This window comes from Pteropus vampyrus, unplaced genomic scaffold, assembly GCF_000151845.1.
Source record: "Pteropus vampyrus isolate Shadow unplaced genomic scaffold, Pvam_2.0 Scaffold135, whole genome shotgun sequence".
NCBI lineage: Eukaryota > Metazoa > Chordata > Mammalia > Chiroptera > Pteropodidae > Pteropus > Pteropus vampyrus.
Window position 1 is genome coordinate 2,879,171 of NW_011888916.1, and position 24,871 is coordinate 2,904,041.

At 44.5% G+C, this 24,871-nt stretch overlaps 1 pseudogene; it reads left to right on the forward strand.

Annotated features, from left to right (window-relative positions):
• LOC105297193 overlaps positions 1–24,871 on the forward strand; it is a 57,541-nt pseudogene that overhangs the window by 17,762 nt on the left and 14,908 nt on the right.

Consider the following 24,871-nt stretch of genomic DNA (forward strand, 5'->3'; position numbering starts at 1 on the left):
TTTTTGTCTAGGAAGCTCTTTATCTGTCTTTTAATTCTAAATGATAGCCTTGCCAGATAAAGTAATCTTGGTTGCGGGTCCTTGCTTTTTTATCACTTTGAATATTTCCTGCCAGTCCCTTCTGGCCTGCAAAGTTTCTGTTGAGAAATCAGCTGACAGTCTTATGGGAACTCTCTTGTACATAACTGCTTTTCTCTTGGTGCTTTTCAGATTCTCTCTTTGTCTTTAACCTTTGGCATTTTAATTATGATGTGTCTTGGTGTGGGCCTATTTGGGTTCATCTTCTTTGGGACGCTCTGCACTTCCTGGACTTGTATGTCTATTTCCTTTGCCAGGTTAGGGAAGTTTTCCATCATTATTTCTTCAAATAGGTTTTCAATCACTTACTTTCTCTCATCTCCTTCTGGTACCCCTATAATGCAAATGTAGTTATGCTTGATGTTGACCCAGAGGTCCCTTAAACTATTCTCTTTTAAAAATTCTTTTTTCTTTTTGCTGTTCTGATTGGGTGTTTCCTGCTACCTTGTCTTCCAGATTGCTGATCCGACCTTCTGCTTCATCCAGACTTCATCCACCTGATGTACTCTTCATTTCAGTTATTGTATTCTTCATTTCCAACTGGTTATTTTTTTAATATTTTCTATGTTTCTCATCTCACTGAATTCATCTCCTCTTCCTCAATGCTCATTGATCATCCTTATAATCAGTGTTTTGAACTCTGCATCTAGTAGATTGCTTGTCCCCATTTTGTTTAGTTGTTTTTCTGGAGTTTTGTCCTGTTCTTTCACTTGGGACATGTTTCTTTGTCTCTTTATTTTAGTTGCCTCCCTGTGTTTGTTTCCCTATATTATTAGGTAGATCTACAATGTCTCCCAGTCTTGGCAGAGTGGCCTTATGTAGTGTGTGTCTTATGAGGCCAGTAGCACATTCTCCCTGGTCATCTGAGTCAGGTACTCCAGGTGTGTCCCTTGTGTGGGTTGTATGTACACTCTTGTTGTAGTTGAGCCTTGATGGCTGTTGGCATGTCAGTGGGTGGGATTGATCCTTGGCCTGACTGGCTGTAAGACCAGTCCTGGCTTTAGCAGACAAACTGTTGTGCAAGAGCTGCCTCCACAAAGTGATGTTTTCTTCAGCTGTGTTCAGGTGCTTGCTGAGTCCATCCTTTGGGTATGTCATTTGTGGTGCTACTTGGGTGGTGCACTGCTGTAGTCTGAAGCCAGCCACCTGGTGTGTTGGTTCTGGAGCCTCTTGGTGCCGGCGGGTGGGGGCTAGGGAGGGCTCTGGTGCAGTCCAAGGTCAGTTGCTGCCTGTGCCTTGCTCAGGGCCACTTGATATGAGCTACGAAGTGATCTGCAGATAATTACCACTTGTGCTGGGCTTGGAGGCATCTGGAAGAGGCTAAGCTGAGGTGAATTGAGGCTGGCTGCTACAAGAAATGAAATGTTATTTCTCTACATTTAAACTTATTTACTTTTCCTAGCACCCTTCCTACAGGTGGCAGAAATGTATCTTAGTCACTCCTTTTGCCAGGTATGTGTCAAGTTCTTGGAGTCATCTCAATACTGGTGAGGCTAGGGTATGGGGTGTCTGTTCTCAGAGGCATGCCCAGAGCTGTACATGGTTCTGTCTCACGCTTATCATCGATTCATGGGAGGTGATCACTGTGTCTTCCCTCATTTCCATCTACAAAGTCTCTCTGGGTCCAACTCCCTCCCAGCCGCTCCTGAATCTCATTTGGGTGCACAAAACACTCATTTGCTCCCGTGCTGTTAGGCTGTTAAGACCCATCAGCCTAGAAGCACCACACAGCCCCTTCTTTGCCACTTTTCCAGAGCCACATGGGCTATGCTGCTTTCCTGGGCTTGACCCTGCAGGTCAGAATTTTGGTGTTTCCTTTTTTGCTCTCTGAGTTCCCATCATAGGTAACACAAGGATCTTTCTCAGGGACTAGTCAGTCTTCATTTTTTTCTTCACCACCTTTTCTCTTTCACAGAGTTTATGCTCCATCTTTTTTGAAGTTCAAGATCTTGGGTTTTCACAACTCAAGGTCTTGGCTTTTGAAACCCCAAATGAAGAATTTAACTCTTTACAAAGAGCTTCACGTCTAGCTGCCTGAGTGAGGATTAGGAAGGGGAGGGAAGGAGAGAGTGGTACACAGAGATAGCAGATTTCTGGGAAGTAAACATCTTACACAGAGATTTAAAGTGGCTTTGTCCGCTGGCTCATATCTAACCTATGGCCAGAGGAATTTTAGCAAAATATACCTCTTATGGTCTTTCTCCAACAACAACAAAAACAATTCTTTTCCTGAGAACAACTCTTCCTTCTTCCTAAGCCAATTAGCTCAAATTGTAGATGACTAAAAGATAGCACTTACGCCCTTGTTATATAATTATAAAGCCGTGTAACCTGAGCTATGGTGGAGGCCAACATTGGGGACCTTGGGACAGAGAATAGAGAGAGAGATGTTGCAAGGGTGAGTCATTGAAAATTTCCTGGAATAAGTGACATTTGAGCTGGTGAGAACATTCCAGAAATAGAGAACAGCACAGCAGCACTGCCGAAGTTGTCTTGGGCATGATGAGCAAGAGATAAAGAGGAAACTGCAGGGTACAGGTGGGAATAGAACATCAGAGTGACCCATAGGAACCAGCTTGTGCCAGGCCTAGATGGCAAAGAGTTTGGTTTTCATCCCAAGGGTAAGAGGTGCAATTCCTTTGGTAACTTCTTGATAGGGCAGTGCCATGATTCAAATAGTTCCCTCTCCTGTTATTTGCTCATTCCACTCTTGCCACCTGAAGTGCCCAGTGCCATTCTCTTCCTTATATGGGAAAGGTTTCTGGCCTTGCTCAGCCCTGCATTCTCTTTCCTTCTCTTCTACTCTTAAACCCTGCATCTCATGGCACCTTCATTACAGCTATCCTGAACTTGCAACTTTGGAATATCCTCTTTACTCTTCTACCTCTAGGTCTTTGTTTTTGCTGTTCTCTCTACTTGAAATACCCTTCCCACACCCTCTCTTTGTCTGGCTATCTCTTACTCATCTTTAGCTCTTGGCTCTGTAGCTGCCTCTCTAAATCATAACCAAGCCCCTTCCCATAGCTGTTTCTGATCTGTTTATTCTCTAGTGCCCCAAAGCAGGCCCCCTAACCTTTGGCCTGTAGGTTCAGCCCCCAGCCCAGATCTACCTGGGCAAGCTGGCTGAGTTACTTCCTGCAGTGGTTTCCTCTAGCGGAGGAAGCAGGGTGGCAGGGTTAGACAGCGCTCTCAGGCCCTTGAGCCTGTTTCTGATTTAAGGTACAGGGCACATGTATACAATAGGATCAGTGGGTAAATAAATTAGCAACTACAAGTGAGGACATGGCCCCAGGGAGGAGAAAAAAATTTATTCTGGGTTCTGGGGCCTAACTCTGGCCTCAGAATCAGAAGATCTGAGTTCTAACTCAGCACCTGTACTAATTTGCTGCATGTCCCTGAGAGGTCCCTTTCCTCCTCCTGAGTGAGCCTCGGTTTCTTATCTATAAAATGAAAAGGTCAGACTAGATGATTGTCTTTGGGGTCTTCTCAACAAATATTCCTGAGTACCATGCAGAGTCTTTTGGTGATATGGGGATGAACCAAACCCCGTTCCTGCCTTCAAGGAGCACTCAGTTTAGAGGGAGACAGAGTCATACCCAGCTGGTTCCAACACAGTGGCAAAGTAGAAAGAATGGTGTTGTGGTCAGACTGACCTGAGCAAGTCCTGGCTGAGTCATCTCGGGCAACTGTCTTTACCTCTCTGAGCATCAATTTGCCCTTTGGTAAAATGATAATTCCTGTTTATGGAGGCTGTGTTATGAGGGTTAAATGAAAAAAAAAAAATCATCTTGTCTAAAGAACTTGGTGCCCCAGGACTTATTACAGAAATTGTAATCATCAAGAGAGGCCGGTGTGGGTTCTTAGGAGAGAGAGGCTCACTCTGCTTGGGGTGGAGGTGGAATGCAACTTCTTTCCATGCATGCACAAATGAAATCTTGGCATCTACACGAGAACCCTGGTTAGAATGGATGATGTATTTTGGGGGTGGAGTGGGGAAATACCTGGAGTGCTTGTTTTCTGCACTTACATAACAAGTGCTTTGTTTTTACTTAAATTGTACTTTCTTCCATTTTGTTTTGTGGTTTCTACTTTCTATTTCTGTAAAGGGTGGCTTTCCTCACCTTTCCTATATTTCTTTTTCTTTCCTTTCTTGCTTTCTTTTGAATTGATTGAATATTTTCTCTCATTCCATTTTTTTTTTGCCTATAAGTTTAAGTTATTAAATAAATTTTTAAGTGACTACCTAGAAATTTTAACATGTATACTTTATATATCAAAGTTTAGAGTTAAAGTAAATTAAAAAATAAAATTCCACAAGATATTATGATTGTTATTTTAGACAGTTAATGTTTATTTACATTTACCCATGTATTTGCCACTTTCTCTACTCACTAATGCAACTAAGACCTTCCTTCTGGGATCTACTTTCCTTAGTTTTGAAGTGTATTCTTTAGACTTTTCTTCAGTTAGAATCTGCTGGTGACAAACTCTCAGCTTTCGTTTGTCTGAAAATGTCTTTATTCCCTCCTCATTCTTGAAAGACAATTTCTCAGAGTACACAAATCTAGCTTGATAGCTATTTTCTCTTAGACTTTGAAGATATTAATCTATATCCTCTAGCTTTGCTGTTACTGCTGATAAGAAAGTCATTAGTCTAATTTTCTTCCTTTATTGGCGATCACCTTTTTTCTGTTCTGCAGGCTTGTTATGTGGTAAGATGTGGATTTCTTTTTCATTTAGCCCACTTAGAATTTATCACATTTTTGATTCTAAGGATTGTTGTCTTTCATCAGTTATGAAAATTCCCACTAATTAATAATTAGATAATTTCCTCAGATTGTCTCTCTTCCATGTTCTTCTCTCTCTTTATTCTGATCAAGTGTAGGTTAGACCTTTTTGCTAGGTTCTCCATGTTTATTGACCAACACCATGTGTTCTTTTTATCTCTTTGTGCTTTATTACAATTTTTCCCCTCATATTTATCTTCTAGTTTATAATTCTCTCTTTGGCTTAGTTTAATCTGTTATTAAGCTTACCAACTCAATTTTAATTTTAATTTGCATATTTCTCACTTTTATGTTATATTTGGTTCCTTTTCAAATATACTTTGATATTTATAGTTTATTGCTCCTTACTTATATTTTTATTATTTAAAAACATTATTTTAGGCTTAAAGCATACTTATTTTATAAACTGTGTCTGATTACATATCTGAAGTCTTTGTGGGTCTGATTTGACTGTTTGCTGTTTTTTTTGGATTTGGCTCATGGTGTCTTATTGTGTTTCGTGGGTTTTCACTAAAGCTGTCCTTCATTTCTGGATTGTTTTCTTGTGGGATTTTTTTGAGGACTATATTAAATGTGAGTTTCTCATTGTAATATTTGCATGTATTTTTCTTCTAGGAGCTGGGGTGAATGGAGAGTGCTACAAATCCAGGAGTACTCTAAACTAAATTTTTTACTTGAGGTTCTTCCTACTACACAAGTAGAATTTAGGCTGCAATCCCAAATTAGGTTTAGTTTGTGGTTATGAATACCCTAAAGGGGTTTTAAATATATCTCTTACTTAACATTAAGGTCCGAGACAATTTTTTTTTTTTTTTTTTTTGCTTTCCTCTTGAGAGGAGAATAATTTCTAGTAAACTCTTTAATGCAGAATTTTGGTGTCTCAGACTAGCAAGTAGTAAGTACTAAAAAAAAGTTTCTTTCCTCTCAACATTTTATTAAGAGAAATCCCAAATTTACAGAAAAATTGAAAGTATAGTATAATGAACACATATATCTAGATTCGGTAATCACTATTTCTCTCTGTGGCAGCCATGAGAATGCTCCTTGCAGACCTTCAACTACAGAGGGTATAATCAACAATAATGACCAAACTGTTGTACTCTGAAATACATTACCATGTTTGCTCCAAGGTCACTTGAATGCACTGATCCCAGCCCATAACTGAGAGCAGTAGGGTTATTAAGGCAAACCTGTTCCTTGGAGACATGGAACTCTTTTTGATAGATTTTGGCTCAGGGACTCTTGACAAACTTTCCTTAGGCTGTCATTTCCTTATATGGCAGTCCAGGATACTTCTACCCAAATTTTCTTCCTTCTCTCTTTCACTCAGTGTCAGACATGCACTGTAGTCTGATGGTGTTCCCAATCTTTTCAGGTTTTCTCCCCATTTTCTCACATAGACTTTTCTCCAGATAAAATCCTTGCACATTTAATTCTGTCTTGGTATTTGCTTTTTGCAGGACCTACACTGTCTCTCAGATTTTTTCTCTGTATATGTACACACATGCACACTCTACACATATACATATGTATTATATACATATATACACATTTTTATGTATATGATTAAAAAAAACATTTGAAAGTAAGTTGCATTCAACATGATATTTCACTCCTAAATTTTTGAACTTTCATCTGAAGTACGTATTTGAATGTTTCATAAACAAAAATTACAAATGTATCATTCACTTGGGTAGACAAGGCATTTATTCAAAATGCCATTTCTCCATTTCACACCCATTGAGCAATTTCATATAGGATTGTGTGGTTCTGACTCAATAGTGCAAGAAGGGAGAACCTGGCAGTCCTAGGGGAGGAAGCATCCATGGGGATGGATCCTGGAAGAGAAGATGTAAAAGGAAGCAAAAAAGGAAGGATGACAACATGAGTAGAGACACAGGGCTGATATGATCTGGTGAGACAGGGCAGAGAGAGAAAGCAGCTTTGTGAGCAGATAGCTTTAATTACTCCCTGAGAAATCTGTTTGGTGGTGAGATGGAGCTGGATCGTTAGGCAGAGGAAGCTATACTGGGTGAGGTGGGTCATGAGGAGGATTTTGTTTTGTTTAAAGAATATTTTGATAGAGGCATTATTCTGAAGAGCACCCATGTTCTGTAGCCTGACCTTGGACAAGTCTCCCTTCTGCTCTGATGTTCTGACAGGCATCTATGGCTATACTAGTTGCTACCTGGTCACATCTGATGTTGAGAAGGAGTGGGAAAGTCTGAGAGATTCTTGCCAACAATGGGAAACCTAGAGTCCAGCCACAGGACTGTGGTAGAGGCAGATGATGCAGATGGACTTTCACCTGAGCTGCTGTGAGAGGAGCTAGAAGTCAGATTCCTCAAGTTGTGTCCTGGAAGTTCAGGCTGGGATGCTGAATCCAAACAAAGTGTTCCATCAAGGAGGTGCAGCAGCCTCAATGAGAGGGATAGAGAAAAGATGAGTGTGGGGGAAGGAGAGGGTGGGCTCCAGAGCACAGTCCTGATTGAGCGAGCAAAGTCTATTTAAAAGGATGAGAGTAGGACGGAGAAGAGTAAGCTCTGGAAACCTAATAAAACCCAAGAAAAGTGAGGGGCTTTGAGGCTATGTTTGCATCAGGAAGAATTGAGTGGGATATGTCCTGAGCAGAGGATAGTAGAACAGTGACTTTATAAAGAAGAGGGGTAAAGACAAAAGATCCTCCTTGACTTCATTTCACATTCTCTGTCCAGAAGAGGGGCTTTAATGTTGATTGGATACAATTGACTTCATAGGGAGGCTAGTTCGGAGTTTAGGTGAGCCAGGAGGTGGTCCCAAGTCTCTCTTTTTCTGTCCTAAGTGAGCACATAGAAGACCAGTTTAATACATTGTCAATAATGCGAGGCTGGGAGGGAGAGTTAATGTGATGTGTGGTTGTTTATGGCCACATAAGAAGTCATGAGAGTCCAGAGAGAAAGGCTAAATCCACTAAGATGATATTTACCAGGGACAAGTGCTAAATCCTAGATAATGGTTCAAAAATTCACCTATAGGGATGGCTCCATAGTGTAGTGGTTAGCACATCTGCTTTATATGCAGAAGGTCCTGGGTTTGCGCCCCAGGTGGAGCCACGGACTATACTCCGGGTGGCCAGACCCCGGGTGCACACCCAGTTCTTAAGGGGAAATGGCAACATCCATATGTCAGGGGTGGAAGTGGGGGGGGAGTGGATTAAAGAGTGGAAAAAAATAATTTCACCTATAGATATTATGGAATGGGAGAGACATGGTTTATCAACAGCACACATGAATAAGATTGAGGCAGATTTAACTCAGCACAAGCCAAGGCAGAAGTCAGCCAGGGGCAGCATTTAAAGAAAGCTCTTTCATAGAATATATAGATGTCAAATTATAATGTACACCTGAAAATTATATAATTGTATTAACCAATGTTACCCCAATAAACTTAATAAAAAAATAATAAAATAATAAAATAAAGAAAGCTCTTTCTTTCAATGTCTAGCTGCACTGTGGTCACTAAAATCCAAACCATGGGGAACAATACTGTGCCAGGCCTGACAACCCTGTGATCTTCTCTCTTCTGTCTCCCTCCTTCCCTACCTATGTGGCGATTTGCACTGGGCTGCGCACCAGCAGTTAGCTGCCCGGTAAATCCTTCCTGAGATAATAGGAATATAATGAGTCTGGGTGTGGGTGCTCTTAATCCAGTGGTTAATTTTTCAGAAATAACTCTAAAGTAGAAGAAGGGAAGAGATAATGCCTAGTGGAAGAAACCAAGGGATCAAGCTATTTTGTCTCCCACCCCATCTCTTTCCTTATTTCCTTGAGACCTAGATGGACTGGTTTGCCCTCCCATAAAGTGTCTTCCCGTAAAGGCTTTACCTCCTTTGATTGGATGTGTCTTCCCCAATCAGTGCAAAACAATGTAGGTATAAATGCTCTGCAGATGAGATGAATAAGTGTGTGTGTGTGTGTGTGTGAGAGAGAGAGAGAGAGAGAGACTGGAGGTGGCTGGGAGTAACTAAAGGGGACCTCGACATCTCCTGGGGTGCTTACCAATTGCCTGAAAGGGAAGGGCACCAGGCCCACTGGGATATAGGACAAAATTAGGCCCTAGACTGGTGGGCAACATCACAGAAGAACACCAGGTGGCACAAAATGATTGATAAAATCTAGACTCTTCTGAGGAAGAAAACACAGCTGTGATTCTCAGTGTCCCTTTCAGCTCCTATGGAGAAACAGTTTTTGAAGCTCCCAGTCCCAGCATCTGAGAGAGCTGTGAGGGACCTCAGGGGAGTGCAGAAAACATCAGGAAATAAACTTTTTCTGCTCCTCCTCCTCTGCCTCTATTTCCTCACTCTGCCTACACAATTCATGGGATCTTGTGCATCTCCACAGCTTCGATTGCCACATATACTGATGGCTCCTGAAGGAGATACCCCTGAATGTTCCTGACCAGCTTTCATTCCCCCTTCTTCTGGTTTTCTGTATGCATCGCTCCTTCTTTGGTTGGATATAACCTTGGTGGAACCATTCGCCAAGATGCCTACCCTCCCCTAGTGAAGGAGTGAGCACGTTGCTCCAGCTAGACCAATCAGGTGTGCTCTTTTTGGAATATGAATTTGAGATGATTCATCCTGGTAGCAGTGTCTTGATGAGGCTGACTATTAGTTTTTGCTATCTAGGTCCCCAGAGCTCCCTCGATTATTTTCATTTCTGAACTGATGTGCTTCCAAAACCGTTGCTGCTCCAGGCTCCCTCTTGTGTTAAAGACTGACATGAATATCTCCACTAGGATGACCATGGTCACCTCAAACTCATTAGCCAATTCTGATCATATCATCTCTCAACTCCTGCCCTCTTCCTTGACCCTCCTCCTCAAACTTGCTTTTCTTCCAACCTTCTCTCTTTCTGCCATCTACCTTAATGCTCAATAACCAATAATCTGGGAAACATTCCTAATTCTTTCCCTTTTCTCATCTTCTGCCTCTATTCAGTCATTAAAAACAGTGGTTTCTTCTTTCTTAATGTTGAATATGGACTCTCGAAATCCTGTCTCTACCCTTAACTACAAACCTGTGAATGTTTACACTCAGCCTTAGCTCCTTTGCCCCAGATTCAGAAAGTAAAGTGTCTCTCCTCCTATTTAAGGCCAGTCCTTTACATGTGCCACAGACTTCATCCTTCCTACTTCCTCTGGACTTATGTCCTTGGTCATCCCCTCTCTCTTTTATTTTCTGTCTTTTCTCCAGCTTATATATAAGCTTGCTCAGATCCCTAAAACACCCTTACCTTGCACTGCATTCCTTTGAGAAACCGTCCGAATCTCTGCCCTCCACTTCTTATCCATAGGTGATGAAAAAGTTGTCTATACTCTCTGACTCCTCTTCTATACCAACATTTGATAATCATGTTTCTGTTAATCCACTGACATAATGCTTTTTAAGGTCACCGATGACTTTCTGAATTCCAAATCTGAGAACTACTTTTCATACTTGTGGATTCCTTGGGGACTCTGGACCCAGTTCTCTCCTCTATTTTCTCTTGTATTTGACTAGTATTTACTAAGTGCAAGGAAGGTAGCAGTGGGAGAAGACAGCCATGGTGCCTTCCCTTGTGAAGCTTAAATTCTAGTCAGGAAGACAGATATTGAATAAGCGAGTGAACATGTGCTGAGAATTATGAGAAACAAGTGCAAAACGCATGGAAATATATACAACGGTGACATTCAGTTTTGTGAAGGAGTTCACAGAAAGTTTCATGGGGGGAAGTGATTTTATTTAGATGGAATATGACTAAGATGTAGTAAAGAGAGGGGAAAGAGGATTCCTGGCTAAGGGAAGAGCATGTGTGAAAGTCTGAAGACAAGAGGGAGCAGAGTGACCTGGAAGACTAAAGGGAGCTTGGTAGCAATAGTATGGAAAAGGGGGACATGGATAGAGGATGAAGCTGAATTGGGGGAGCAGGAACTGGATTGAGCAGTTCCATGAGGGCTATATTCCAGACCTTATCCTTTAACTTAAAAGCAATGGAAAGCCACAGAAGAGTTCTCTCTGGAGAACCCTGACTGATATAAGCTGCATCTCTGCCATTACATCAGGGCAACATGGATAGTGCTGGAGGAAAAGATAGATCCAAGGGAGCGGCCAGCCGCTGTGACCATTCCTACTAGATTCTCAGCTGTGACTCAGCTTTCTGTCAGCTTTGTGGAGTCAGCCATGTGCACTCTTACCTTGTTCCCACTGTCTTTGCCTCCTCATTGCTTTGTTGGAGCTGGAGGCTTTCTTGGTGACAAACTAGACTGACCACTAGTTCTTGGTTCTAGTTTTTACCTTCTGGGAAGACTAGAGAATTAGAGAAAGTCCTGGGGTTTGTTCCTAGGACCCCTGCCTTCTGGGCCACAGAGCTCAGGACATTCTGGCTACTCCCAGTTGCCAGGGCCGCTGACCAATGAGCTCTGTCTCCCCACTCTGGGCTCCATCCTCTCAATAGCTGAGACTTCATGCCTTATTTCTCTGCACAATTTTCCCTCGGGCACCTAGCCCTACCAGAGACTTTTGTCTTAGAGACTGAACAAATCTAGGGATAGAAGCTCTCTTCCCAGATCTTTCAGTGTCTTGCTGGCTAAGTTCCTCTCTTCTCTAGGACTTATCCAGAAACTGAAGAACTTATTGCTAAGGTTCTCAGCTCTGAGCTCTGTGGTTCCGATGGCAGGAAACTGATCCATTGACTATAGACCAAACAGCTCGGGGGTGGAGGTGGGGGGGGGCGGGTGAAAACAGGGGCATTTTCCTGTGTGCTGCTGGAGACTGAGCACATTTGAGGCTGGGGTATCAGATTCCAAAGAAATCTTCAGGGGCTTCTTGGCAGAGAAAGCTGTCTTCAATCCTCAGCTCTGTACCTGGCCACTCCAGGCAACAATCCCACCCCACTGCTAAACTGGAACCTTCCATGATTATAGGTACTGTGGAATGCTGGGCATTTGCTGAGATGGCAGCAGAGGATCAGCGGGGAGCCAGGACTCTGAGCTCTATTCGAAGCTCCGCCCAGGATCCTCTGGGTCATCTCAGAAAGTGGTTCTCGGCCTGGGGTTCTGAAGCCAGGAATGAGATCTAGCAATTTCTATTCAAAAAACAAAATGGACGTCACCCTGCTTTCTTTATATCTCCGCTTACTATTCCAGCGAGATGGCTCTATTTCCCCGACCCTCACCCAGCCCCAGTCTCTGAGAAGATCCCTTTGCTTCTCCCTGGGTTTCCCGCTGCTGTGATCATCTCAGAAAATCCCCATGAGCTCGCCAGGGTCAAAAGACCACTTCTGGCTGTGTTTAGCTCAGATGGGTCCCCCTGGAGCCAGATGGACACAATAACTATCACCAGAAGTTCAAGAAACCACCTTCTCACTGCCACTGCCACTGTTTCTGCTGACACCTATCGCAGCATCATGTCTAAGGCTGCTCCCACACTACGTCAAGCCCTGCCATGGAGCCTGTGCACACACTGATCCTGCCAAGGTGACGTTTTAAATTTAGCTTTTAAATTATGAGACAAGAGTTTGAGCAAACTAAAAATACAGAAGATAATATAACAGAACCTATGAACCAGCCTCTCAGATTTAACAGATGTGAATATTTTGCCATATTTGTTTCAGAGGCCTCTTTGTCTTTTAAAACCATGTAAATATTAGATACAGCTAAAACCCTACCCTGAGCATCCCTCTTTCCACAAAAGTCTAACCTAAAATAAGCACGTTTCCATACCTATTTTACACTTTTTAAATATGGCATGTGTGTAATCCATAGTATTGCTTTTTTGTTGTTTTAAAATTTTGTGTTCTGAAATTAGAATGATATTGAAATTTCATGTATGACAAAAGTAGAATTACAAACCAATAGGGACGGATGAAATACTCATGGGAATGGGGACATTAGATCTCTCATACTTTTTTTTTTTCTTTTTTAAAGAAAAGATGATGCAGGACAGGGCAAATTTCCCCAAGTGGGGAAATTTCCCCAAGTAGTGGAGAATGTAGAAAGAATTCAACACACACGCCAAAGTTAGAGTCAGAAGAAAAGTTTATTAGAAAAGGGATATAACACTCCACAGAATGTGGTCTCCTCTCAGAGGCAGAGAGTGAGAGGGGCAGTGAGAGAGACAGAGTAAAGGGACAGTGAGAGAGATAGAGGAAAGGCACTGAGAGGGATCAGATCTTTTTCTTATATCATGAACAGTAATTCCAAGTGGATCAAAGACCCTGCACACTGCAAACTGCTCATCCCAGGGACCTGATTCTGACCCTCCAGCCAAAGGCCCTCAGGCCACTCCAGAGGCAGAATTGTGGCTTGCCTTACTGGGTACTGCCTGGATAGAACATGGCCAGCTTCCAGGCCTCCTGACCCTGCTCTGTCTTGCCCTACCCATATGCACAGCACCTTGCACATATGCAGGCTTAGGCATGAACCAGGGGCAGCTGGGATTACTCTGAAGCAAGTCTCTCAATGAGACAAGCTATCTGGAAGACAAAGAAGCCCTAGAATCCAGGCTACAGGTTGTCTCACCCATTCTCCTTCTATTGATCACTATGTATTTAAAAACAGCTATGAGGATATTTAGCTTAATTGTATCGAACGCTCTATGAGGAAGTTGGTTGCTTTATACATATTATCTTCTTTAATCCTTCAAACAACCTTATGAGGGAGATACTATTAAAACCTCCATTCTACTGACTAGCAACCTGAGATTTTGAGAGGTAAAGAAACTTCCCCAAGGTTGGATGTGTATCTCAGGCCAGTCAGAAACCCAAGATGTTGTTTTTAACTGAAGCTCCTGGCTGTCCCAGGAAGCTAGTGTGTCTGATGAGGAGGTGGCAGGGGTCAGGGAAAGTTTAGATGGTGAGAGCCCTGAATGCCAGGGCAAGGGTTTGGCCTTCTGACTGCACCAACCAGTTCTGTGAGGGTAGAAACTGTTGGAAACTTATGTCCAGGAGATGCCAAGTGAAGTGGAGCTGAACTGGGCATTACGGGTACAAGTCCACATGCCAGAGTCCACATGCCAGAGTCTTCCCTCTACTTGGATTCCCTCAGAGGGGAACAGAAATCTGGTCTGCCTGAGGTCACACCACCAGCTGGACAAGCTGTTCCCCAGGGAAAGCCAAACAGGAAGTGCTGTGTCATCATCCTTGGAGGAAGAGAGAAGGGAAAAGGGAGAAAGAAGAGAAAGAAGAAGGGGAGGGAGAGAGACAAGGAAATAGGTCCATTCGGACCACCATCTTCAACCTGACTCCTATCTCAATTTCTCAAGGATGTCAGTCAAACTGGGACAGTGGTGAGTATGAATTCCTGATAGGGGAGAGGAAGGACCAGATTACATTTAGGAGAAGAAAATTTGTATCTGGAACAGTAGTTCTCGATCTTGGCTGCACACTGGAATCACCTGAGAGCTTTAGAAATGTCTGATGCCTTGATGCATCCCTATCCCCTGTGTTTACCCACATCTGTCTATCATGTTTGCATGGCCTTCTTCATGGAGTTGTGGTGGGGATCCTGAGAGCATGGCAATGTTCTGTGCATGTCGTAAGGTTGTGCTCAGTTGAGGGGTGGTTTTCATTGCTATGGTGGTCAGTGCCCAAAATGAATTGGGGAAGGCAGGGGTCAAGTTCAGGACAGTGATGAGCTTTGGGTTCCCCACCAGGCGGTGGCTTCTGGAATACAGCCACAAGAGGTGCCAAATGTGCTGTCCAGAAGGACACCAATATGGCATTTCTAATATATTTTGCATTGGCCAGTCAACCTTTCCTCACCTTCTCCTCCCCATACCCTTTGCTATAATAGCCAATCCCTTTAACATTTATTCAACAAACAATTATTTATTAAATGCCTACTGTGTGCTGGGGAAGCACAGAGGACCCTGACACAGAGTTTTCCCTGAAGGTTTACGGAGCTGTGGGTAAGAGCAGAGCAGTGTGGTGAGTGGACATTGCCAGTTTTCTCTCAAGTCCTGCAAAACTCAGTGCCTACAGACACCTCAAGGTGATCCATCTTTCATTCATGCACCTGATCATGGGTTCACTGCATACTTGTCTGTTCTGGCTCAGCTGTGCAAAGTAAGGGCAAGACAAGCTCAACCTTTGGCTTGCAGCAGAATGGGAAGACTGGAGGATACAATAAGCACTCAGGTAACTGCTGCATGGGAAAAAGTGAACAAATCTAAGAAGAATTGCAGACTAAGTTGGCAGCTTTAGAAAACTGGCTTTAATTGGTGTTTCTGAAGTGGAGGAAGGCTTTCTGGAGAAGAGCCATGGAAAACATTTAGATAAAGGCAGAGTCATTATCTCCTTTCTTTAGAGCTTTCTTTACAGTTGACATTTTCTACTGGGCCCTTGAGGGCAGAACTAAGACCAGTGGATAGAAGCTCTGCATTTCGGCTTCTAAGAATCACACTCTCAAGGCAACCATGGTGGTAGCTGGTAGGATCAGGGCCTGGGAGTTGACTACTGCCCAGTGTCTGATTCTGGCCACGTGATCATCTGTCTTTGGCTCTAGAAGTGTGGATGGCTGCCAGATCTCAGCCTGTGAGTGGAGAGCAGGGTATGTAACAAATAGACTGTGAGTGCTGGGCCGTGTTGCTGGCGGGAGAAGGTATGCAAGACCTCTAAGGCCATAATCAACATCTACCTTGCTGATATTCCCTCTGATTTCCTCTTCTTGATTGCCAACCCAGGCCGTAGGCCCCTTCTACAATGGGCTAGCTCAGAGCCCCTGCGTGCACACAGAGGGGGAGATTATCCTGGAGCACACCTTTGACCACCCTTGTTCCTCTGTTTAGGGCCTCTCCATGCATCCCTGCAGTACAGAAGACAAAGTCCAATCTCCTGACTCCTCTGTTAGAGGCTCCATGCTAACTCTACTCTTGACACTCCAGTTTCCTGACATGATCCTCCCCTTGCTTCATCCTCATACCGTAGATGCTTGCTTCTCCTCTAAGCCATGCCCTTCACTTTCACCATAATCAGATTATGTCTTGTTACTTCTTATGGGAGCTTTGCCAGGCTAATTTCACTTAGAATTCCTCTGTGAGTCTTCTCAGTACTTCCCAGTCTAGATCCACTACTCCAAGTATACCATGTTAATCCCACTTGTTCCTTCCCAGGTTAATTCCATTCAGTTTGTCACAGGCTAGACCCCTAAATATGTTTCAGTCCAACTTAACCAAGCCTTTCTTATTTCCTGGGCTTTTAACAGTATACTACTTAGGAATCCTTTCGATTTAAGTAATAAAAAACCCAACTCAAATGAAATTTAACCAGTAAAGTAGACTTATTGCCTCACATAATGAAAAGGTATTCGTTTCCAGGTAAAGCTAGATCCACGAGTTTAAACAATGTACCTAGTATTCTGTTTCTTTCCGTATATTTCTCAATTCAGTTCTTTTGGCTTAGAGTACCTTCTCATTGGGCTCTCCCCGCATTAATTACTCCTGAGAACACATGCTTCCAGGTTTAAATCCAATATTAGAGAGGCCGTTTACAGAGATCTTAAATTAAAAACTGAAATCTGGTTTTCTTTTTTTAAAAAAAAAAACATAACTTCGTTTTTATTTATTTATTTATTTTCCCCACTTATTTATTTATTTATTTATTTTTTATGCCTACATCACCTGTCCTGTTCTTCCTTGGTGGTCTCCCATCCAATTACTAACCAGGTCCGACCCTGCTTAGCTTCTGACATTAAACAGGATTGGGCATGCTCAGGGTAGCATGGCCGTAGTCTGAAATTGAGTTTCATTAGCCCTGATTGACTGACTTTTGGTCATGTGCCTATTCTTGAAATAGTCAATCACTGTGGGCAACATGAATGCAGACTGTCTTAAAGAAATATGGGACGTTGCTGAAGTTGAGAGTGAGATCGAGCCCACTACACCCAAAAGCCAATAAATTCATGGTACTGGTTAGAAGAGGGAAAAGGGAATGGATGCTGGGAGTCATTCAACCAATGTCTAACATACCCACTTACCATATTCTAGGCTAGCTCTATTCACTTCCCAGGTGAATCCTAAATGGTCCTTGTCGAGAACCATGGCTTCTTAATCATGTGGGAGTTTCCTCGAGCTCTCCCCAAACACTCCCTTCATTACTCCATCAGGCTGAGACCACACTGATAAGTGAATTCACCATGAACTATGGATGTCTGCTGATAGCTCTTCATACTCCCTTACTCTCTGACCTGAGTGACTTACATTTTAAATGGGGCACTCAGTATTTTGATCTAAAATGAAATGAAACATAAATGTAAAATTTCAGGGACTCTCTTGAATTTCCTTTTATTGTGCTGCCATCTTGCCTTCTCAGCCTATGGCTAGCACTGGATAGGTTGCTTCTCCAGTGGAGGAGATGGAGGCCATGTTGACATTTTACCATTCTCCGAGTCACCACATGTGATCTGAATCTTGAGATCAGAGTTCCAGATCCACTTGTTTGCTAGTTTACCCACTGCCACCTCCATACTGGGAGGCTGACTTCTGCATGCTCATTCCCCCAGGCTCCCTTGCCATTTCCCTTCTGGTTAGGTATGGATGATAGGAGATACCCCTAGGAGATTGGAGGGTGTGTGAGAAAAAAGGTTGGAATATTTCTTCTCTCTTTCTTCCCTGCTCCAGCATTATTTCTCTAGGATTAGCTGCCTCCACCAGGGTCCAGGAATGCTATTTCCTCCCCTTTGCCTTCATCCTAGGGATGTCATGGGTTTCTCGCTATCACTAGTCTCTGGAAGCCATACCATACCTTATCTGATTCCTTAACTCTGCTGAAACCTCTGAAAGGAGCCCTGTATCCATGTCTTTTCATCCGAAAAATCTGCAGTGAATTCTGTTTCCTGTGGGACCCTGACTGTTGCAACCCAGGACTGGAAGGAGAAATAGCATATTCTCCCAGAGCAAGGCTGGGGCCTGGGCTAAACTCGTTCTTCAACAGAACCCTGGGCTAGGAAATTGAGAGCTGCAACTCCCTTGCTGTGAGGCTTTGGAAAATTCCTCACCTTTCTCTGGGCCCAAGTAGCTTGCTCCATCAATCTAGGAGAGATTGTATTTGATGATCTCTCCTCATCAACCTGGAAGTAATAGTCTACGTTCCTTAGTACCAAGTTTGTACTATAGTCTTCGGGGTGGAGTTAGCCCTTTCCGACCCAGGATCTCCCTTCTGGAGCTAGAAACTTGTCCCTGGAAGCATTTCACAAAAAAGGACTCAAAGCATCATGAGTCTAGCATAAATGCAAATCTTCCCAATGGCCCATATTGAAAGGGGCAGTGGAAAGCATAGGCAAGCTGATCCTTAGTTTCATTGTCTGGAAAATAGACATAGAAGAAGTACCTATAACCTTCTTATCTGGGTTAAATTAGATAGTGTGTAGAAAGTGCCTGAAACATACAGAGTGCTTACGTGAAAAGGCAGCCATTATGCCAATGATTGTACCAAGAATTGCCTTCTTTTTGGTCTCCAAGGAACTAAGGCAGGATATTCATTGCCTGGTTTCTTAGATGCCTTTCTCATGGTTTCTCTCCAGCAGAGTTTTGGAACTAGTCAAACTAGTCTTTTTCATCTTTTGTGTGACTTTTGTGTCTGCCGTCTCCCCCCTCCAGAGAAGCTCAGCCTACTCTGGACTACTATGGATGGCAGGGCATGGCTGGGGGTGGGACCTGGCAGGGTGCTTGGGTCCAGAGTATAAGGGAACCCAGGAGCACCAGGAGGCAGACTGAAGCCTGCCTGTTCAGCCATGGTGCCTGTCTCGCTCTCCGTGAGCCTCTCCTGCCTGGGCTTGTGGGCTTCTGGACTGATCTTGGTCTTATGCTTCCTCAAGCTTATTTGTCTGCTGGTGCGGAGGCAGTCACTGGCCAGGGCTATGGACAGCTTCCCAGGGCCTCCCACTCATTGGTTCTTTGGGCACATGCATGAGGTATGTGGTGGTTTCAAGGAGGTAAGTGGGGGATTTGAGAAAGAAAATGGCCTCTTTCTTCAGAAGATCCAGCCTAATCCCCAGGGAGCCATGGAGGGAGATGACATCCTGAGAGCCAAGGTTCCCTTCAGCTTTCTCACAGATCTCTCCCTCACTCCTGCCTTCTGAGCTGGCCTGCAGTGCTATTTATGGGGGCATTAGAAAGTTGGGGCCCAAGCAGGCCACAGACACCTTCCTATCATTCTGAGGCCCAAGGTTCAGACAAAGCTCTGCTAAGGGCTTGGCGACAGCATTGGCTGGAAAACCCCTGGACAGTCTAATAAAATTAGGCAATCTCATTTAAAGCTGAACCAGTACCCTCTTTGTTCTGTGCGGTGTAAAGATTTTAATTTTTAAGGCGGAAAACGAAGTGGAGGCAGAGATGAGTGCTGTCACCTGTGGGGCTTTCTAGAAGTGTTTTTGCTGATTTCTGCTCAAATGTCACCTCAGAGAGGCCTTCCCTGAACCATCGAACCCCTGGTCTACAGTAGCAGACCTGCTCCTTATCCTGCTTTATTTTCTTCCTAGAGTTATCACTAGCTGGAATTGTATTACTGTTGTGTTTGATTCTTATTTATTTTCTTTCTCCACTTGGAATGTAAGCTTGGGCATGGTTTTGTCTTGTTCACATTGTGTCTCCAGGAGCTTATACCATGCCCAACATCGAAAGTGAATGGTCCATGTTCATTTGCTAAATATGTGAGTGAATCTCTGGGGGACCCAACTTGGGGCAGTGAAGCCACTCATGTGGGTGAGGACCAATGTCTGCAACCCTTGGACTGTTGAACAGTTCTTGGGCCCTTGCCCTCCTGCCTTTTTAGGTGTTCCCTATGCCTTTCAACTGGGTCATCCCTGGGGCTGGAGTTTATCTTTGGCATTGAAGACAGGGAGGTATATGGGGCAGAGAATATACTTTGGAACAGAAAAACCTGGAATCAAAAGTTAGGTGACTTTGGACAAAGTTCATCATCACATCCTAGCCAATACATGGTGTCTAGTAGAGTTGTAGTGATCTCAACTACATGTTGATCTCACCCAAAATTTCTCTGCTCCTTTTATTGATCCAGAGGTTCCTTCTGTGCGTGTTGTGTGTTTACATGTGTTCACACGTGTTCACATGTACATGTGTAGCAGTGCACTTGTTTCTGAAAGGGAGGATAAAGGATGAAATCACCTACTTGTCACTAGAGTTGGTAGAAGGACTTACTTCTCTGCTCCTTATGGAATTACATATTAGATCCCCTTCTTCCAGGCTCCCCATGGCTCTCTGCTAAACCCCACTGTAGAATCCCCAAAGAATTTGTATAAATGGAGGCCATTTTTTTCCACTGTGTTTATGGTTATTTCAGAGATTTTGCATCCTCTCAATTTTAGTTGGCTCTTCTTGGCAGGCACTCTTAACCCGTTAGCTTTGAATACACATCTTTGCTGTCTTTGACAGTGGCTGAAACTCACACACATGCTGAGTGCTGACCAATCTTGGGTTGGGAGGCAAGGCCCGCAGCAGGGAGATGGCTGAGACTAGAGCACCCAAGGACACCTGAGGATGTCCATCCTGGAGGAAAGAGGGCCCAGGAAGATCTGGCCCCCAACTCCTAATTCCTGCAGGTCTTCCCTGGGCAGTGGGGGCCCATGTGGACCCAGAGAGCAGAGCAGAGACTCATGGTAAGGCCACAGTCAGGTGGCCTACAGGTTGATGACTAAGAAGTCTTTTTAAGAATTCAGACAGACCAAAGATGGTTGGGATACTTTGAAAGGTAGTGAGTTTCCTGTCACTAGAGATGTTTGCGCTCTTGGGACAGGGATTTGCACATGGGGAAGGAGCTGGGCCAGGAAACTCTGGGTACTGGGTATCAGAGATTAGCATGACCAGCCTCAAGGGAGCCCTAACATTATGGGGGAGAGGAAAGCCCTGCCTACTCCCTTTCATAATTGCTTGTTTTTCTGAACTCCTACTGCTTTTGTGAGCAGACTTATTTTTATTCTCAAGAAGCATCCCTGGGAGAGTTTTGGCTGTAGAAGATTGGCTAAGTGGATAGCTTGTTTCTTGAACACCCACCAACTGAGTTTCAACTGACTGATAGCTTGGGCGGGCTTGTTAACAGGAGGGGCAGCAGATAGAGCCTTAATCAGGATCTCAATCTGCCCCACTCATGTTGGACAGTTCCCTTTGGGCTACACTGTTCCCACCTATAAAAAGGAGGTGATGTTGAAGTCCCTTTCAGGTCTGATCCTCAGAGTGAATCTTAGACTCTGGGGGAACAGAGAAGAGAGTAGCAATTTATTTCTTGTTCCTCCCAATCCCTTGTGAGGAGGAAGAGGTTACAGCTGGGGATCTGGGATCAGTGAATTATCTCCATGCCTTGCTCTTTTCCTGCTTCCTTCCTTCTGGAGAAAAACAACTTGGCCCAGACCTCAGAGCCCTGTAGGAGTCCCAGCTTGGAGCATCTGAGGATGGGTCTTTGACATACAGCTGTGCGACTTAAAGGAGCTGTGCAGGCAGCCATGTGACCCCTAGAGAGAGGACACTCCAGCCCTTTTTATGGAGTTGCAGCTCCAGTGGTGGGGCCAGGTGTCAAGAGCTGTACTCGCTTCTACCAGATTCCTGGGGTAATCAAGTGCACATAGGAGAAAGCTAGGCATGGGGATGCAGGGGCTGGTTCAGGCTATAGATATGGTCAGCATGTCAGGGTCTCCTGTGCCAGGTGGGGATGCTACAGAGGGGCACATTCATGCCTGGTGGGGAGAGGAGTGGAGCTCAAATGGACCAGATCAGCCAAGGGCTTCTTCCACCCCTGAGATCCTGTGAGTCTGGCTTCTCAGTGACTTAAGCCTCTCTCTGCCTCTTGTCTAGTTGGGCGCCCTGGACCTAGGAGGGATGGAGAGAAGGGGATCAATCATGGTGATCAGAAAGTTGGCAGGGAAAGCCGAGGAGGGCACATGAGAAATTCCATAAGCTAAGTATTATCTTCCCCATTTTACAGATGAGGAAAGTAAGATTCAGAGAGCCTAAAGAACTTGACAAGTTCACACATCTAAAAACTGGGTAAATCCATAATCAAACCCAGGTCTGTCAAGCTCTGAAGATTGCAGACCACAGAGTAAACTTTCCTGGTTCACATCCCTGCTCCCTTATAAACTGTGCCATTCTTGGCCAGCAATCTCAGATCCCTATACCTTAGGCTCCTTGTCCCTAAAATAGGACTTCACAGAGTTGTGAGGATTGGATGAGATCAAGATGTAAATAAGGTGCTCAGAAGAAACCCTGGCACTCAGTAGTGCTTAATAAAAATTAGCTATATCGCCTCACAAATTGCAGAGCTCAGACTTTATTCTGAGGCCCACGGACAGGCCACTAAAAGGTTTTAAGTGTACCTCTGAAAAAGTCCTTCAAAATAAGGACTTGGATGAGTACATAATGGTGTATCCTTATGGCGGAATACTATGTACTCGTTAAAAATATTAAGAGATACTTAAGTGAACTAGTTTCTAAAGGACAGTATATGGTAAATGAAAAAGGCATGTTTTGGAAAAGTATTTATTGTATACTCTATATTTACATAAAACACCTCTGGGTGAATAAATGTGGCTAGAAAAAACCCCAAAGAGTACACACCACCCTCTGGATGATCTCTCCAACCTCATCTCAGCTCACTGTCTCACCGAGTGGCAGCTCCTGGAAGATACCACATATTTTCCCTACCTCAGAGCCTCTGTGCTTGCTGTTCCCACTACCTGGAAGGCTGTTTCCTTACTCTTCCTGTGGCCAGCTCCTTATCATCCTTTGGGTTTCACCTTAAATGTTGTCTCCAACAAGAGGCAATCCCAGATCACTCTGTCTAAGCAGGTGCTCCCTGTTAGTCTCTCGCTAGCACTGTGTTTATTTCCTTCTTAGCACTCACTGCTGTCTGCAATCATTTTACATGATGGTTCACTTGTTTCTTATGAGTCTTCCCCATAGAATGAAAGGTCAGGACTGTGTCTGTCTCATTCCCTTGAGATGTCTAGACAGCGCCCTGCGCAAAACAGGTCCTCAATAAAAATGTGTCAAATGACTTAACAGAACTGGAATCAAGGTGATTTCTTTATTGCACGACAAGCTGGTATTATCCTTCTTATGAAAAGCTTTACTGCAGAAATGTTTCTGCTGCAATGTAGATAGAAGTTTCCAGCAAGCAGACAGAAGCAGGTTGATCAGTTTGGGATTGTTCGGCTAACCCAGGTACAATAAGAGGGTGGTTTTGACTTAAAACAGTGGCTCTGGGATTGGAGAACGAACTGAGCCCAAGATGAGTAGGACTGCGTTACTGAGTAGGAAGGAGAAACATTCTCAGGGCCTATCTGGGCAGCCTCCTGTCTTCCCTGCCATGGAACTTAGGGCCTGGCTGGTGACATTGGGTACCTGAGTGGCCTGGCCTTCTGTCACCATTGCAGATGCAGAAGACAGGGAGCCTGGACAAGATGGTGTCCTGGGCCCACCAATTCCCCTATGCCCACCAACTCTGGCTTGGACAGTTTCTCGGTTTCCTGAACATCTATGATCCTGACTATGCCAAGGCTGTGTACAGCCGAGGAGGTGAGGACTCCTGGGAGAGGTTGGGGCTTTGGGAGAGCAAAGGGCTCAGGGCACCATGTAGAGAGGAGTCCTGGACATGCATCATAAGTCTGGGCAACTGAGGTTCTCATCCTATTTATCAGTAAGTCTCTCTGGGAATTCCCCAGTCCCTGCTTGACTCCATCTTCTCTGTCTCTTTTAGATCCTAAGGCCTCAGATGTGTATGACTTCTTCCTCCCGTGGACTGGTGAGTAGTACCTCTTTGTTACTGGTGCTAGGCAACCAGGATCCTTCCCTGCCCTGTCTCCACAGTCAGTTATCCATCTACCAGACTGCCTGGTCCCACGTGTCTCTCCTAAGCTCACGTGCTCAGTGAGAAGACCTAGGAAGAGGTGGAAGAGTTTCTGGTTGGTCAGTGATGTGGGGCCCAGCTTCCTTCTCCTACTGGGTGTGTCTTCTTCCCTGGACAGACAGGGCAAGGGCTCTGGAAAATGTGTGAGTGTGAGGAGCAGCCTCTGAGAGAAAGTGATCAAAGTAGATTTTATAGGCGGTGCTGGCCAGGGCAAGGGCTTGAGGGAAGGTAGGGTGGTGGGCCAAAGGCTGATACCATCAGTGGCTGCTATGCTAAATGGCTGTAAATCAGAGCTCAGTCAGGATATGAGGCTGGAAAGGGAGGACTGAGGTGGGGCATCCTTGGCCCCAGGCTGCCAGGGATGGAACAGGATTGTGTGGACTGATCAGCTCTCCCTCTCCAATCCCTTCCCCAGGGAAAGGCCTGCTGGTCCTCCAGGGTCCCAAGTGGTTCCAGCACCGCAGGCTGCTCTCATCTGGCTTCCATAATGATGTGCTGAAGCCCTACATGGCCGTGTTTGCCGACTCCGCACGTGCTATGCTGGTGAACTCCAATGCTGTGGCTGCTGGCTAGCCCCTCCCCACCCCAATATTCTCTGGGGGAGGGTAGTGAGGGGAATCTCTTGCACTACCTGATACTGCTGCATACTGGGCGCTAACTAGGTGCTGAAGCTCTGAGTGGCCAGGCAGCCATGGCCCTTGCCTCCACAAGGTCCCAACCTTCCCTCATAGACCAACAGGTGTCTGTGAGACCCCAATAAGGCTCCTACTCTAGCAGATTTGAATGATGCCTATATTTGACAATATTGGGAAGGCCTTTCATATCTAGAAAGTATCTCTTCATTCTCTACCTACCACAACTGCCTAAACAATGCCATTAGCAACTCATCTCTAATAGGGATGACAGGGGGCAGGGGGCAGGGGGGTCTGGGATAAAGCTCAGTGTCTGCGAGCTGAATAATCTCCACAGGTTACTCAGGGTAGTTTTTCCCTTGCAGAAAATACTTCTTCCAGCTTACTACAGGCCTGACTTACACACAGACTGTGCTGGGGAGCTCACCACTTCTCGGCCCTCCTTTTCCTTTTATATAGGCTCCCCTGACCGAGAGAAAGTATCTGTGTGTGCTGAGCAAGG